The 15,541-nt window shown below is 37.9% G+C and overlaps 1 protein-coding gene across 48 annotated transcripts in view; it reads right to left on the reverse strand.

Annotated features, from left to right (window-relative positions):
- Positions 1–15,541, reverse strand: part of ZBTB20 (zinc finger and BTB domain containing 20) — an 830,234-nt gene that overhangs the window by 200,779 nt on the left and 613,914 nt on the right. For 6 of the 48 annotated variants that reach the window (XM_063602541.1, XM_063602537.1, XM_063602522.1 and 3 more), the window contains one exon: positions 4,740–4,782. The exons of the other annotated variants lie outside the window; for them this stretch is intronic. The gene's annotated coding sequence lies outside the window, so the exon portion shown is untranslated. The remainder of the gene's footprint in view (positions 1–4,739; positions 4,783–15,541) is intronic. 48 annotated transcript variants of the gene reach the window in all.

The raw sequence follows: 15,541 nt of genomic DNA on the forward strand, positions 1-15,541 counted from the left end.
TACAGTTCTCAACTGTATTTACCTAGTTCTGGAGTTCAGATGAACCCACATGTATGTTCTCCTCAGCTTCCAGGCTGCTGATCCTTGCTGGAGAAAAAGCACAAAACTGTACAGCTTGATGCTCCTGCAGAATTACGGTTTCCAGCAATAAGTTCGAATTTCAGAATTAGTTTGCAATTTTAAAATTTGCTCCTAGTCAGTTTCCTTTTTCACTCCACCGTTTCATTCATTACTCTATTTAACTGGTTATAACCCATCCCCTACCCTTCACTCTCAGCTAGTAACCTTGCCTCCTTTTGCATAGAGAAAACAGAGGCCATCAAATGGCACTTCCTATCACTCCACCTTTGCCACCAATGAATCCACCTGTAACATTTCAGAGATCTTTCTGCCTAGCACTGATAACCTCATCCGGGACCTTATTATATCAGTTACTTTTCCTTTCTTTTGTATTTTCAATTTTCCTACTGCCTGCCAACATGCTTTAGCTGTCTTCATTTAAAGTAACAACAATAACAATGATAATAAACTAACAAACAACAAACCATCTTTTGCAGACTTTATCTTTCCCTCTTTTGTGCCACCTTCAAGCTTCCTAAGCTCCCGTTTATTCCTCAAACCATTACAATCTGGTTTCTCTAGCTGTGTTTCTAATTAAACAATTTTTTTTTTGCCAAAGTCACCAAACACTTCTGAATTGTTAGCTTCCAAAATCCATTCTTCAACCTCATTGCTTTCTTTCTTTTAAAGGTCAGGTTCACTGAGGTATAATTTACATACAATAAAATTCATCCTTGCTATACTCATTTACCATTCAGCAAGTTTTGCCTTATATGTTGGAGGCCTGTAAAATGAAGCCCAACCCCCAAGCCCCTTTGCTTCATATACAAATCCCTTTGGCACCTCTCAGCAGTCTTCCCCACATAACCCATTGTCTGGTGACACCACACTACTCAGCATTCAAGGATATATGCCATGTACATTCATGCCCCTTGGACTTTCTTTATGTTTCCTCTCTATAAACATATATGTCTTGGTATAACATAGTAAATGCTATTTAATATTACCACATCAATTTCCATGTAGAATCATAAATCTAGATGTTATTTTGAGAAGCTGATGTTTTCGAAATAGAAGTCATCCATCAAAATGTTACTACCTGAAGATCTCTATTATTTTAGTATTATGGGTTGATTATGTTCCCTTAAAATTTGTATGTTGACATTCTGGCCCCCAATTCTTTAGAATATGAATAGATGTGTGAATAGGGTCATTGAAGATGTGATTAAGATGAGGTCATGCTGTAGAGTGGGCCTGCAATCCAATATGACTAGTGTACTTAAAAAAAGGAGAAACTTAAACACAGACATGCACACAGGGAGAACATCATGTGACGATGACGGCAGAGATTGGGGCTGATGCTTCTATAAGCCAAGGAACACCAAAGATTGCCAGGAAACCACCAGAAGCTGGGTGGGAGTCACGGAACAGATTCTCACAGCCTTAGAAGGAGCCGACCCTGTTGATACTTTAATCTTGAACATCTAGCTTCTATAACTGTGAGACCAACAATTTCTGCTGTTTAAGCCACTCAGTTTGTGGTAGCTCGTTACAAAGCCCCAGAAAACTGATATACTCAGTAAAAAAAAATCTTCAGTATATTGGAATCAGTTCTTTCACTCATCAGGTACTTACTGAGTGCCTACTATATGCTAGGAACTGCTCTAGGATATTGAATGAATGACTAAGAACTTCATCACGTTACTGCATTTTTTGTTCACTAATAAGTAATCAATCTATCAATCAATATATTAATAGATGAAATGCCTATCATTTATTTTTTCAGCAAATATTTGTTGAGTATCTACTATGTGTCAGACATCGTTCTAGGCACAGAGGATAACATTATTGGCAGATCAAGTTCTCCACCTTGTATAGTTTAAATTCCAGTAGAGGGAACATACATTAAACAAGAAAACAAGTAAATGAGATATGTAATTTTACGCTGTTTCTGACACTGAGAGTCATAGGCATTTATCCTCTAAATCATTGAACAAAGCTTGGAACTAGATAGCGAACATGTTACTTCACAGTTTACAAAGTAATAAGGAAGACAATGAGGTCTCATACTAGAGGCACGTTAAACCACAGGCAGTGTGCAGGCTTAAAGTGTTTGGGAAGGACATCCCAAAAGCTAGGTTTCTTAGTCAGTTCGTCAGTCAATCAACACATATTTCTTTTTTTTTTTTTTTTGACCAAATTTCTCTCTGTTGCCCAGGCTGGAGTGCTGTGACACGATCTCGGCTCACTGCAACCTCTGCCTCCCGGGTTCAAGCAATTCTCTGCCTCAGCCTCCCTAGTAGCTGGGATTACAGGCACCCGCTACCATGCCCGGCTAATTTTTGTATTTTAGTAGAGATGGGATTTCACCATCTTGGCCAGGTTGGTCTTGAATTCCTGACCTCGTGATCCACCCGCTTCGGCCTCCCAAAGTGCTAGGATTACAGGTGTGAGCCACTGCACCAAGCCATTCGACATGTATTTCTTAAGTGCTTACTGTATACCAGGCCCTATGCTGAAGATAGTAGAACTGTGGACAGAGCCAACATGGTACTAATACCCACTGAGCTCACATTCTAAGGGGAAAAATTTGAACAACAAATCTCACAGTCCGTTCTTTATCATATATCCTCATAAGAATACATAAAGGGGGTTAGGAGATCACCTGGGTCAGAGGACTGGCCCATGAGGGGTTTGCAAGGGGCCTTCCTTGAAGATGTGGTGCCCGGACACTGCTTTAGGGCTGGGGTATGGGTATTGGTTTGAGCAGGGTCATGAAGTCTTCGGTTTCTTCTTCCTCATCCCCTTTCAACCATGTACACACATTTCAAATACTTAAAAGCATTCTTCAAATATACTAAGAACACCAAGAACTAAACACAAGAGAAAGACTCTCCAGAGGAAAGGGGCCAAAAATAGAAGAGAAAAAAACCCCCTAATCTCACCATTTGTTTTGAAAACACCCAAAATGATTAAAACATATTATAAACTAAAACATATGAACTAATCACTTGCCAAGTTTCATTTTTAAATCAAAGCCGTTTTGAGGTTCATAAACTGAAAAAAGAATCTTCAAATACGAACTTGTGTTTTTCTTTTCTTGGCCCTCAGTTGGCTTGAAGCATTTGCTGTTATGCTGTGTGGAGGGAAGGGGAACCTGCTAGTTAGGAACATGTGGCATACATGTACTAGAAGGTAAGCTCCACAAGATCATGACTCTTCACAGTGGTATCCCTGGTAAGTAGAAGAGTGCCTGAAAGATAACAGGGGCTCAATAAATACCTGCTGAATGATCAACTAGTGAATATTCTGGGCCCTTTAAGGGATTCTCCAACTCTCTTTTCTTACCCAAGCTGCATCTTGCTTTAGGCCAGTGATTCTCAACCTGGGGCTAATTTTTGCCCCCAATCAGGGGATATCTGTATTTTTTGTTGTCACAGTTAGAGAAGTTCCTACTGGCATTTAGAGGGTAGATGCCAGGGATGCTGCTAAACATCTTACAGCGCATAGGACAGCCCTGTTCCACAAAGATTTATCTGGCCCCAAAGGTTAACAGGGCCAAAGTTATGAAACTCTGATTTACACCCTTTGTTTCTATTGGGCTGTACCTGGGAGTCAGATCCTCTGCATATTTGGAATGAAGTTCAGTCCTAAAGGAAGCACCCCAGAAAAGCCTCATTGCTTCATCCTCATTCCCTTCAAGACCTAATAGAACTGCCCCCACTCTAAGGCAGGCTCAGAGAGAGCCAATTTTGCCTTTTGTCCTCCCTGGGTCAACAATGCAATTGCTAGGGAAATCATCTGAAAAAGTCTGTCTCTACAATGCAAGTGAATAATTTTTACAGTACACTGGTAATTTCCCTGAGCTTACCTAAGCATATATACTAATTTAGTAAAATTCTCTTGTTTACAAACTAGTCATGTATCTGCAGGAAAAAAAAATCTCCTCAAGTTCAACCAGTTTATCCATGTCTGCTCAGGATCAGTACATGAATCTAGCTTTATTCATGATAAATAAGATCAACTTCAAGAATTCCATCAAACCCCAGTAATGTGCCTTTAGAGAGACTGGGCTTATAGCATTTCCTCTGCCACCTTCCTTGCCCTGCATATTAAAATACAGGTATCTGATTCCAGTTTCAATGGGGAAACTTCTGTCGTGCCAGAGGAGGGCATGCACTGATTTCCCCACTCTGACGGTTGCTCCAGTAATCTTGGTGTTGTGGCATGTTTCCCAGTTACCATAGAGACTGCATACACTAAGACTGCAGCATTGTGATTGGTGGGAAAGATACATTTTGCAGAAGCTTTTCTGGAGAGATAAAGGTAAGACATGAGAAAGAAAGTGAGACTGCCAATAAAGGGGCAGAGTACAGAGAAGTCCCAAACAACCATACATTCTAGAAAACTGGGACAGCAGAGATTACAACTACTGCTATAAAACTACATAAACTGTTCACTCAATGGCTGCCTGTCAGGAAAATTTCAAGTATCATCAGACACAACAGACACAAGATATTCTAGAATAAAAAGGTAAACAAGTAAACCTACTGAGGTTATAGGGGTGACAAAAGGGAAAAGGCAAGAAAACATTTAAAAATGATTCAATGCTAGAAAAAAAAAGAATCTCAGAGAGCAATAAAATTTAAAGTTACATTTAACTTTAAATGTAGGCTGACCTTTGGGGAATTATTTAAATTCTGAGTACCTCTGCTTCCTTCCCTATGAAAAAGAAAAAGAAAAAATGAATAAAGATGGAAATAGAAAGAATAAAGATGACTTCTCTCTCACTGTTTAACAGGAGTCTCTTTAAATATCTCAATAATTTGACATTATATCAGTTGAATATGATGTATCCCCCACACAAAAATCAGACAAAAACACTTAAAGGGGGTGATAAATAGGGGGACATCATTAACAATGCAAATTAACTCATTCCATAGCTTCTTAATGAGTCAACTGACTACGTGATCTCATGTACATAATTTTGTTCGGCATGCAATTTTGAGGTATACAATTACTACAGAAATCAAGGTATACCTGCAATGTAAAGGGTAAATCGTAGGCATTTTAAAGGAAAGCTGGGGATAGGATGTGTGTTGGTTTGAGGGATGAGTGGGAGTGGATTTAAGAGAAAATCAGTCTAGGAAAATATCACATAAGTGTTTGTAAGTTCCTTGATATTCAGGTCTGTATCTTGTAATGCTTTATTAAACATATTTCAGACTAATATGTCCATTGCCTACTGGACATTCATATCTCCCTGCTTTTAAATACCTTTCAAATCTGTATCTTGAGCCATTACTTCTCTCTTGACCTCTAACCCTTTATATCAAATGAATTACTAGACAATTACAATTAGATATTCCAAAAGCATCCTAAATTCAACATGTCAAAGCTGAACACATCTTTTCCTTCAAACTTTCTCTTCCTCCTATGTTCCCTATGTGAGTAAATATTAATAGTACTACCATTCACCCATCTGCCAAAGTTCCATACCTAGGAAGAATCATGGTTGCTTTTATCTCACCTTCAAATAATCACCCGTGCATATAGATGTGCAATCCTAATAACCAAAGGAGGCCTTTTTTGAATAGAAAGCAATATTTACAGTTAATTGGGTTTTGAACTAATATTAATTTATTAAACTTACAAATTTTAAAAGCCTAGTTTTCTTTATACCTTTACCTGTTAAAAACACACATATATTTTTCTATGTCTTAATATAGCAATTTTTGCATAAAATAAGAAAAATTACTTTCAGGAAGGGTGAGATTACTAGACAAAAAATTTGGGACTTCAAACAATTTCAACTGTCAGTCAGAATGTTAAAAGAATGAGAGTTAGGGTCTGATCTGGGAACACCTCTCAAATGATTTTGCCAAGGTCACCAGTAGACACACTGAATATTTTTATAGTCACTCTGAAAATGAGAAATTTTAAGTCTATACCCTAGAAAGGAAAATTTACAATCCATGTCCTCTATGTTTAAGTTTCATTCTTATCTAACTCTTTTATAATCACTTTCCACTTTACAGCCTGATAAAGGTAGACAGTATTTTGTGTCTCCACTAACCAGGTTTCTTGAATCTAGTGCCCTTTCACTTCATAACGTTTTTCACATTTCTACCTCTCTCATCCCCATTGCACCACATTAGCTCAGAGCATCATTATCTGTCACTTGTAATACTGTGACAGTACATTGTACTATATTTTCTTAAGTTTCTGAGTCTTTGCACATGTCACCGCCTGTGTCTAGAACACCCATATTCCCTGATAAACATTTACTGAATGAAAAAAAAAGTTAATAAATGCTTTGGATGTTGCTGCTTTGGGTGCTGAACAGAAATAGTGGCCTATCTAATATTCTGGATAAGCCTGCATAAAGCACTCTTACTTTCAAAATTAATTTTGAAGAATAAGAAAATTTTGCCATGGAGAATCATGGATCCTATGCCACAATATTATGTTTTGCATTTAATAAAACACCTCCAAACCCAGGGAAAGAATCAGTTATTATTTCCTTCAATTCATACAACAAATATTTACTGAACACTCTCTATGTGCCAGGCTCTGTACTAGGCACTGAGGATTTCTTAGAGCATAGAACAGGCAAAAAACAAACAAACAAAACCAAAAAAACCTTACAATCATGGGGCTTATATTCCATGGCAAGAGGAAATAAATGTGTAAATAAAATATATATTTTGTCTGAAGGCAGTAGGTGCTATGAACCAACAGGGGTGGAAAGTTAAATGTTAAATACAGTGGTTATGAAAGGCCTTACTTAGAAGTGAAAATTGAGCAAAGACCTGAAGATGATAAGCAAACAAGCCTTATCTGGGGAAAACATTTAAGGCGGTCAGAAAAGCAAGTGCAAAGGTGAAATCATGCATGGTAGGTTGGAGGTTAGGAAGGGGTCAATGAAGGTTGAGGGGAGTGAGCTAGGGTGGAGTGCTAAATGAAGACAGAGAGGTAATGGGGAAATTGAATATGGAGGGTCTTGTGAACTACTGCAAAGGCTTTTCTTCCAAGTGAGATGTTGAGCCATTAGAGAGTTCTGAGCAGAGAAGTGATGTGGTCTGACTGAAATTACATTACATATATTGCAAAGCATCACTCTGGCTATCATTTTGAGAATAGACTGTAAGTGGTAAGGCCAGAAGCAGGGAAGACAGGAGGCTATTGCAATAATCCGGGTAAGAAATGATAGTTGCTTGGATTAGGGTAGTAGTGGTGATGAGGATGAGGAGTGGTAAGATTCTGGATGTATTCTGAAGGTAGAGCTGCAGGTTTTGTTCAATGGTTGGGTTTGTGAGAGAAATACAGGTCTGGGAGAGAAATAAATTTTTGATTTGAGCAACCCTAAAGGTGGAGCGTTATTTACCAATATTGGGGAGGCTATGTATTTGCTTGGTAAAATAAGGAATTCCATTTCTGGTATGTCAAGTTTGAGATGCTCATTAGACAGACGTGGAGATGTTGAATAGGCAGCTGAATATGTGAGCCTAGAATTCTGCGTAAAGGCCTGGACTAGAGATACAAGCTTGCACCATAAGCTTGGGTGCAAATATTAAGAGAGTGAATGGAGCTGAAGAGAAGAGCTTCAAAGATTGAGCTCTAGGGCCCTCTAATGTTTACCTGCTTGGGAAATGAGAATATGCTAGCAAAAGAGACTGAGGAGGAGTAGACTGTGAGGCAGGAAAAAAATCAGGAGAGTGTGGTGGACTGAACGCCAAGTGAAGAAAGTGTTTTAATGGAGAATGAATAATGGGCCATGTAAAACGATTCTGAGACATCAGGAAAGACAAAGACTGCTGAATGGTTAATGGATTTAGCAACATGGAAGTCACTGGTGACCTTAGCATCAACAGTTTTACTAGACTGGTAGGTGCAAAAGCTAACTAGAGGGGCAAAAGAGAAACAGAGCATAGGATTGGAGAGTGTCTATAGTGATTATACGCATTTCTTGAGAAGTTTTGCTGTAATGGAAATCAAAGAAATGGGACAGGAGCTGCTAGGGAGTATGGTTTATAAGGGTATTTTTAGGATGACATAAATTACAACGTGTTTGTATACTGATAGGAAAGTTTTGATAGAAAGAGAAAATTTGATAAAACAGAAGAAAGATGTGAGCTTTTTCAGGAGCACTGTTTATGCATGTGCAAGAGGAGAGAGATTCTAAGGCACAATGAGGGATGGGCTGAGCCAAGGGTATACAGAGTTTATCCACAGTTGCAGGAGAGAAGGCAAAATACATGGGTACAGATAAAGATGGGAGGGTAGGTGTGCTGGACAGCAAGTATTTGTGAAGTTCTCTTTTGATGGTTTCTATTTTTTCAGTGAAGTAGAAAGAAAGGTTCTAAGTTGAGCGTAAGGATGGGGGAGGAGGTGTTAGAAATTTGAGAGAGGGAAAAATATGAAATATTCTTGTACAGATATGGAAGAGTAAATGACAAGGAAACATATTATATTTGCTGGGCAGCATTAACGGCCTCCTTGAGGGATCATGAATTTAAACTGAGAGTCATACATTTGCTTGTGTGTTTTTCTCCAGCCACATTCAGCTGGCACACAGGCATGAAATAGATGGGGAGTTGCATATGATCAGTATAGTTGAGATTTGTCAAGAGAGCACAGTGTAGCCAGAGAAGGTCAGTGGTGCTAAAGGCACATGCAAGGAAATGATTAAAATCATTGTCCATGGAATCTACGCTATATAACGAAGTGAGCATATGAGAAGCTATGGGTAAAATCAATGAATTAGGGGTCCTAGTGGGCTTAAGCAATTGGTGTATTAGGGGTAACAAAGGGATTGAACTACCAAGACATTAGGCTGTGGTTGGAAAATGGAATGCTTGAAATTGAGATTGTGGAATATTGTAATTATTAGTAATTAAAACATCAAAAATGTAGCCATGGGAATGAGTAGCTATGGCAGAGTGGAGAATCGATCGTGAGAAGTTCAAGAAATTGAGAGGAGGTATTAGAGGGAGTGTGTATTTACACAGTGAATAACCAATAATTGTAATGGGGTAGAAATGGAAAGAGTGTTAGTGAGTTAGTGGCTAACATTTTCAAGGAATTGGGAAACTTGCCTGGTAGACAACTGCATCAAGGGGGAGTTATGGGAACACTTGGCTTTTCTACTACCTCCTCAATGTTTTCTCTCTCTCACTTTCCATCTTTCCAGCTTATATACTGGCATTACAAACTTTAATTTCCTAGACTAGATAGCTACATATCACCTGTGTCTACCCTTTCTCCTCCCTACCCAAATTATCTCAAGTCTTGAGAATTTCCAATTTTTTTTTCTGAGATGGAGTCTCACTCTGTTGCCCAGGCTGGAGTGCGCAGACATGCCATCTCAGCTCACTACAACTTCCGCCTCTCAGGTTCAAGCGATTCTCCTGCCGCAGTCTCCTGAGTAGCTGAGATTACAGGCATGCACCACCACACCCGGCTAATTTTTGTATTTTAGTAGAGACGAGGTTTCACTATGTTGGCCAGGCTGGTCTCGAACTCCTGACCTCAAACAATCCACCTGCCTTGGCCTCCCAAAATGTTGGGATTACAGGCATGAGCCACTGTGCCTGGCCTCCAATTTTGAATACTCTCTACTCTCTACTCTCCCCCTTTGGGACCATCACTACTCTAGCCTGTCACTCTCTATTTTATCACTCAGATTAATGTTCTTCATGGCACTAATCGCTCTCTAAACTTAACTTGTTCATTTATTTGTTTGCTTTTTTTGTTGGGGAGGTGTCTATTTTCCCTCATTAAATATAAATTTCATAAGGGGAAAAGTTTTGTTTAATTTGTGCCTGGAACATAATATGCCCTCAATAAATACTTTCAGGATGAATTAATAAATGCCCCCTATAACATGCTGATGAATCCTTATATTCTTGGGTTCACACAACAGCTTTGCTTTACTATCCTACCAGCTTCTCCCTCCTTTCCTGCTCAAACCATCCATTTCACCGAGTAAAGTCATTTCACTACTCCCCTAAAACACCATGTTCATTTCTATTCAGATGATTTCATCATATTTCTCCCTTGTTTATGTCTGTTCCCCACATACCAATTCTTTCAGTCCCAGCTTAGGTCTTACTTCTCAGATGGTTTTTCTATGATTACCATGAGGCCTGCTGATTTCTCCCTCCTCTAAAATCCTGCTATCCCTAATAACACCAGCTGCTTTATATTTTCTAATTGTTTCATGTGGGTTATTCTTACCTTTTCACTTTAAAATAGGTTTATTTTTGGCCTGAGGATCCTGACTTACAACCACAGTATACTCGGTAAAAACTAACATAGTGTAGGGCAGATAACGGGTATTCAAAAAATACTATGGCCTCCTTGGATAGCTTCATAGACTTCCATCTTCCTCAACAAACATTTTCTACCTTTTACCCTGCTGTTAGCTAAATCTAACTATTCCTCCTGCTCTATGATACTGTCTTCGAGACCAGAACCAACCCCTATGTCCACTACACAGCATTCTACACTCTTGCACTGCAATTCCCACAGCTAAATCGTTGTCATTGCCATTATTGTTCCCGGATTCTCTTGGCAATTTTAGTATATTCAAGGCATAGCTGCCAAGATCATCATCCTCCTTGATTGTTTGGATTCTTTATTTTTTTAAATCCCTGCATTTTTTCCATCAAACTTTAAGTGTTCCTGTGGGATTTGTTTTTCCTTGGCTCCATCCTTGGCCTGGTTCTTCTCCACTTTCTTATGTTCAGTCACTCGATTTGCCCTTTGTCTCATTTGAGGGAATCAGCTTTCACACCTTCTTTTAAACTACCTTGCATATTTAGAATATTTTCTCAAATAATATAAAATTTATAATATTTATGAATAAATGACACAATGCCAAGATATTCTGTCTCTTCTTTCAAATAACATCTGAAGATGCACCTGCACTAGTGAGTTCTATATTTAAGATATTGAATAAGTATCATTCACCCATCTGCTTTCATTCTGTCCTGCATTTTTTAGGACCTGCTTCAGAGTTGTATTTTGAGGTCTTTTGGACGGAGAACTGTCTGGCATAGTTCACAAACTGGCCTTTGCTCTGTATATTCATGTTCCTTTGACAAATAATAAATAATAATAATATCCCACTGTGCGTTTTTACATTCCACTCATAAATCCCTGGAAAAAGAAAAACTAACAACCAGGGATTATAATAGAAACACAGAAACAAAACTAACCTCTTACCAGGTTTTGCTACAGTAACATATACTTCCATAGACCTATATTCTAACAAATAATTACCTGCTTAAGTCATTTGTAAATTGTTCCTTTGCCAACATTATGTATAATAGCAAATGCCTACGTGGTTTATAGGACAGGGAAAACAACTAGAACATTATAGCTATGTGGGGGATCAGTGCAAAAGCAGCAAAATAAGAGGTTTACTCTGTTGGGTGCACAGTTTGGAAGAATTAGTCTCACAAGTAGAACTACTTGACAGAATATATGCCTGCTCTCCAGCTCCCCCTTCTCCCCCCTCCAGATCCTTTTTCAATAATGGAAGAAGACTTACTTTCTTTTTTCAAATCCAGGTGGGAAGTGTATCATTTTGCGTGAAAAATCTGTTTTTCTTTGAACATAACAAATGGTCTGATTGAAGCTGCTCTATGAAAACGGCAGCGTATCTAACGAGGGAGATGGGAACTATAGTTTAATGGGTGGAGCACCTCCATATTTAGCTGCAGATGAGCCACATTTAACTTTTTTAAAAAAATAAAAATTTAAAAAATAAAAGAAGGCCAAAATGTAATGATTGTCTTGTTACTGCAGTGGCCACTAGATGGCAGGTCCAAAAATCTGATGGGAGTCTCACAGGAGGGCAAATCTTAGGGAGCAGAATGTTTCTGGCACTCAATCCAGTGTTGGTTCATCAATAAGCCTTGGCAGTTTGCTAAAATATCAGGTGGGTAAGACAATATCCATGTTATTTCACAGGGCTGAAGGGGGCAGGAAGCCCTTTGGTATCTAGGTTTGTAGAGTATTGTCATCACATACTCACACATCCAGATACTGCTACCCCTTTGGACTTCTGTCCACAGACATTCTTGGAGCTGGTTTTTATATATGTTCAGCTGTATTCCATTATCTAATGGTCTGTGCAATACTGAACCATAATCTCAGGAGTGTAAAAGGTAGTTGTCTGATCTGCCTCCATGGAAACAAATGAAGGAGGCTGTCAGGCTAGGGTAAGGGAACATACAGCGGTACTGTATTTAACAACATATATTTACCAGTAATTGCAACTTCATGTTAAATATGTGTATTTCCTATACTAGAGGCTGACCATATATTCATGTTAATTGTTTTGAAAAAGAGAATGTTGATATATAAGAGACTTATTATTTAATAGGATAAAATAACTAAGGCCTATGATTAAAAATGAAATGAGTAAATTTAGAACAAATTATTTGTTGTACACAGTAGAGTTTTCATTTTCTTTTACTATGATGGGAGACTTCTAGATGTGGGTCTTATGAGACTATAAAGAAGTCATTCTTGGACCAATTATTCTGAAGATAGATTCTGTCTTTCCCTTCATAATTTTTTTTTTTGGTTACTAGATTATCCTGATAAAAGTGATTTCACTACATGGACACTGCCTACTTTTCTTTATCTTTTAATTAAAGAACTGACCTTATGATTTTTAAAAGTAGAGAATCACAAGCTCTGAGATAATTTATCATTCTCACTAAAGAAAATGTGCTCTAGAGTCAAATTTATTTTTGTACAAGAGCTGTGACATGCATTTTGATATACATTTAAGCATCTATGCCAATTAAAATATTATAATAAAAGCAACAAAAACTCAATTATAGCCACGAAACTCAGTCATCACTCACCTTTTGTTCCCTTTTTCTTTGAAAATTTAGATAGAATAATGGTAAACATGTTGATTTTATCTATTCTTGCTCTGTATATTTGGACTGTGAAATGTCTACATGAGACACAGGAAGAAGAGGGCACTGGTCTTCAGGATAAAAAACAAAAAAAATTTTTTTCCTAAAGAAGAAATATGGGCTATATTGAATTATGATAGATGTTTTAAATCAGTACTGTTTTCCTTTAGTTTGAAGTAAAACTTAAAATGAGATGACTGAAATAATTTGCGATAAAATATCATGGTTATTTCTACATATTTAAGGTTTAAAAATGCTCAAACTTATACTTTCCTCATAGAAAGAGCACTGGAATGGGAAACTGAGAGGTCTGGGTTCTATTCTGGCTTTGACAGTGACTCACTGTGTGACATCCAGAGAGCATGACCTCCCCAGGCTCCTCACTTCTGAAATGGGAGGGTTTTGAGGACAAAGTCTCTCTCTGCTTTAACATTCAATATCCAAGTAAGTAAATTGCTATGAATTGCAGATTTTTTTTTCCTCAGAAATAGACTAATTTCCTCCGATGAAAGAATAATACTGTTAAGAAGCTGATGTTGAAAGCTAACATGTCCCTACCAACACTGTGGGCTCTACCCATGCAGGTGAAGCTAGAGCTTGTTCTTCCTTCAATCCCCCCTTTCCCTATTCTGCACCACTCTTCCACACACTCCCCCAACATCTTTAAGTCTAAATTCTACCTGAGAGGTCCTCTGTGACCCCTAGGTAGTTACTTGCTAATTATTACTAATTATTCAATAACTGTTTTACTTTTCCTCTTGAGCACATAGCTAAGTTCCATTTCCCAGCCTTCTCTGCAGATAGCTATGGCCCTGTGACCAAATTCTGGTGAGTGGGATGTTGGTGGAATTGACATACACTGCCCCAGGCCTGGTCCATTAAAAGTTCCTGTGTAATCATTGCTCTCTCTTCACCAGATTTCTGGCTGGATGTCACACCCACAGCAATCTTGGAAGCTATGTACTGAAGAGCCTCTGTCAACCTGGGTCCCTGACCAGTCTTTACATGAGCAAGAGAGAAACTCATGTTGAAATACTGAGATTTGGGAATGTGCGTATTATTGAAGCTAATGTTACCTTAACTAAGAATGCTCCTAAAGCAGAAATTTGTTCTCTCTCCAAGACATTATGTCTCTTTTACCACATTTTCCACCTTTAATAATTTATTTACTGATATGTAAGCTCCTTGAGGATAGTACATTTGTTTCACTAGTGTCCCCACAGAACTCTAGTTAGTTGAATGAATTCAGAATAGAACATAGCTGGTTTGGAAAGTACAGAAGGTACAGAAGGTAGTAAAAGCAGTTTGATTTTTAAAAATTCTAGCTTTGTGTTTTATCCTATAATATTTAGGTAGAAGGTAGGGATGATGGGTTGGGGTTTTGTTGGTGTGGAAATGTATTGTGACAACCACAGCCTTTTAATATATTTTGTGTACTGCATCCCCAATAAACATGTTTTCCAAATAAAGTGTAAAGTCTTTTTCTAAATGCTGTATGGCTTGCCTTTTTTATATATTTGTGTAAAGAAATTCGTAGTAGTAATTCTCTGACACTGAGTTAAAGGAAGTCCTATTTTTTTTTCACAATTATGTGAAAACACAATTATGTGCTGTATAATGACATTTTAGTCTACAATGGACCACATATCTGACTGTGGTCCTGCAAGATTATAAGATAACTGAAAAATTCCTAATGCCTAGTGATGTCATAGTGATCATAACATCACAGCACAATTACTTTTTAAAACATAAATTTAGTGTAGCCTAAATGTACAGTGCTTATAAAGTCTACAGGAGTATACAGTAATGTCCTAGGTGTTCACATTCACTCATCACTCACGCATTCACTCACCCAGAGTAACTTCTAGTTCTGCAAGATCCATTCATTGTAAGTGCCCTATAAAGGCATACACTTTTGATCTTTTATGCTGTGTTTGTACTGTACCTTTTCAATGTTTAGATATGTTTAGATACATGAAAACTTACCATTCTGTTATAATTACTTACAGTATCCAGTACAGTAACATGCTGTGCAGGTTTGAAGCCTAAAAGCAATAGGCTACATCATATAGCCTAGGTGTGTAGTAAGCTCTATCATCTAGGTTGGTGTAAGTACACTCTATATTGTTCACACAACGATGAAATTGCCTAATGATGCATTTCTCAGAATGTATTCCCTTTGTTGAGCAATGTGTGACTACATTTTGAAAAGTTAAAATAATACTAAAGGGAGGGACAAGTGAAGAGCTAACTTGAGAAATCTAAGAACTAGGTAATTTAAAAGAAGTGCTTTTAGTTACATAGGGTTTTTAACATCATTACCACCTATGAAATTACAGGTATTAACTACTATCTCAAAATGATCATCGCCCTTTTGATACTTTACCCTCAGTGTCATGGCTGACCTCTTTTGAGTCAAGTTTATTGGACATTTTCAGTTTTATTTTTTAATTCTCATCACTGCCCCTCCCTGAAATACTTCATCCCTGGTTTCCTTAATAATACTGGCCTAATTTCCCTATTCTCTATCTCTAGTTTTC

The sequence above is a fragment of the Pan paniscus genome, chromosome 2 (genome assembly GCF_029289425.2).
Source record: "Pan paniscus chromosome 2, NHGRI_mPanPan1-v2.0_pri, whole genome shotgun sequence".
NCBI classification, from domain to species: domain Eukaryota; kingdom Metazoa; phylum Chordata; class Mammalia; order Primates; family Hominidae; genus Pan; species Pan paniscus.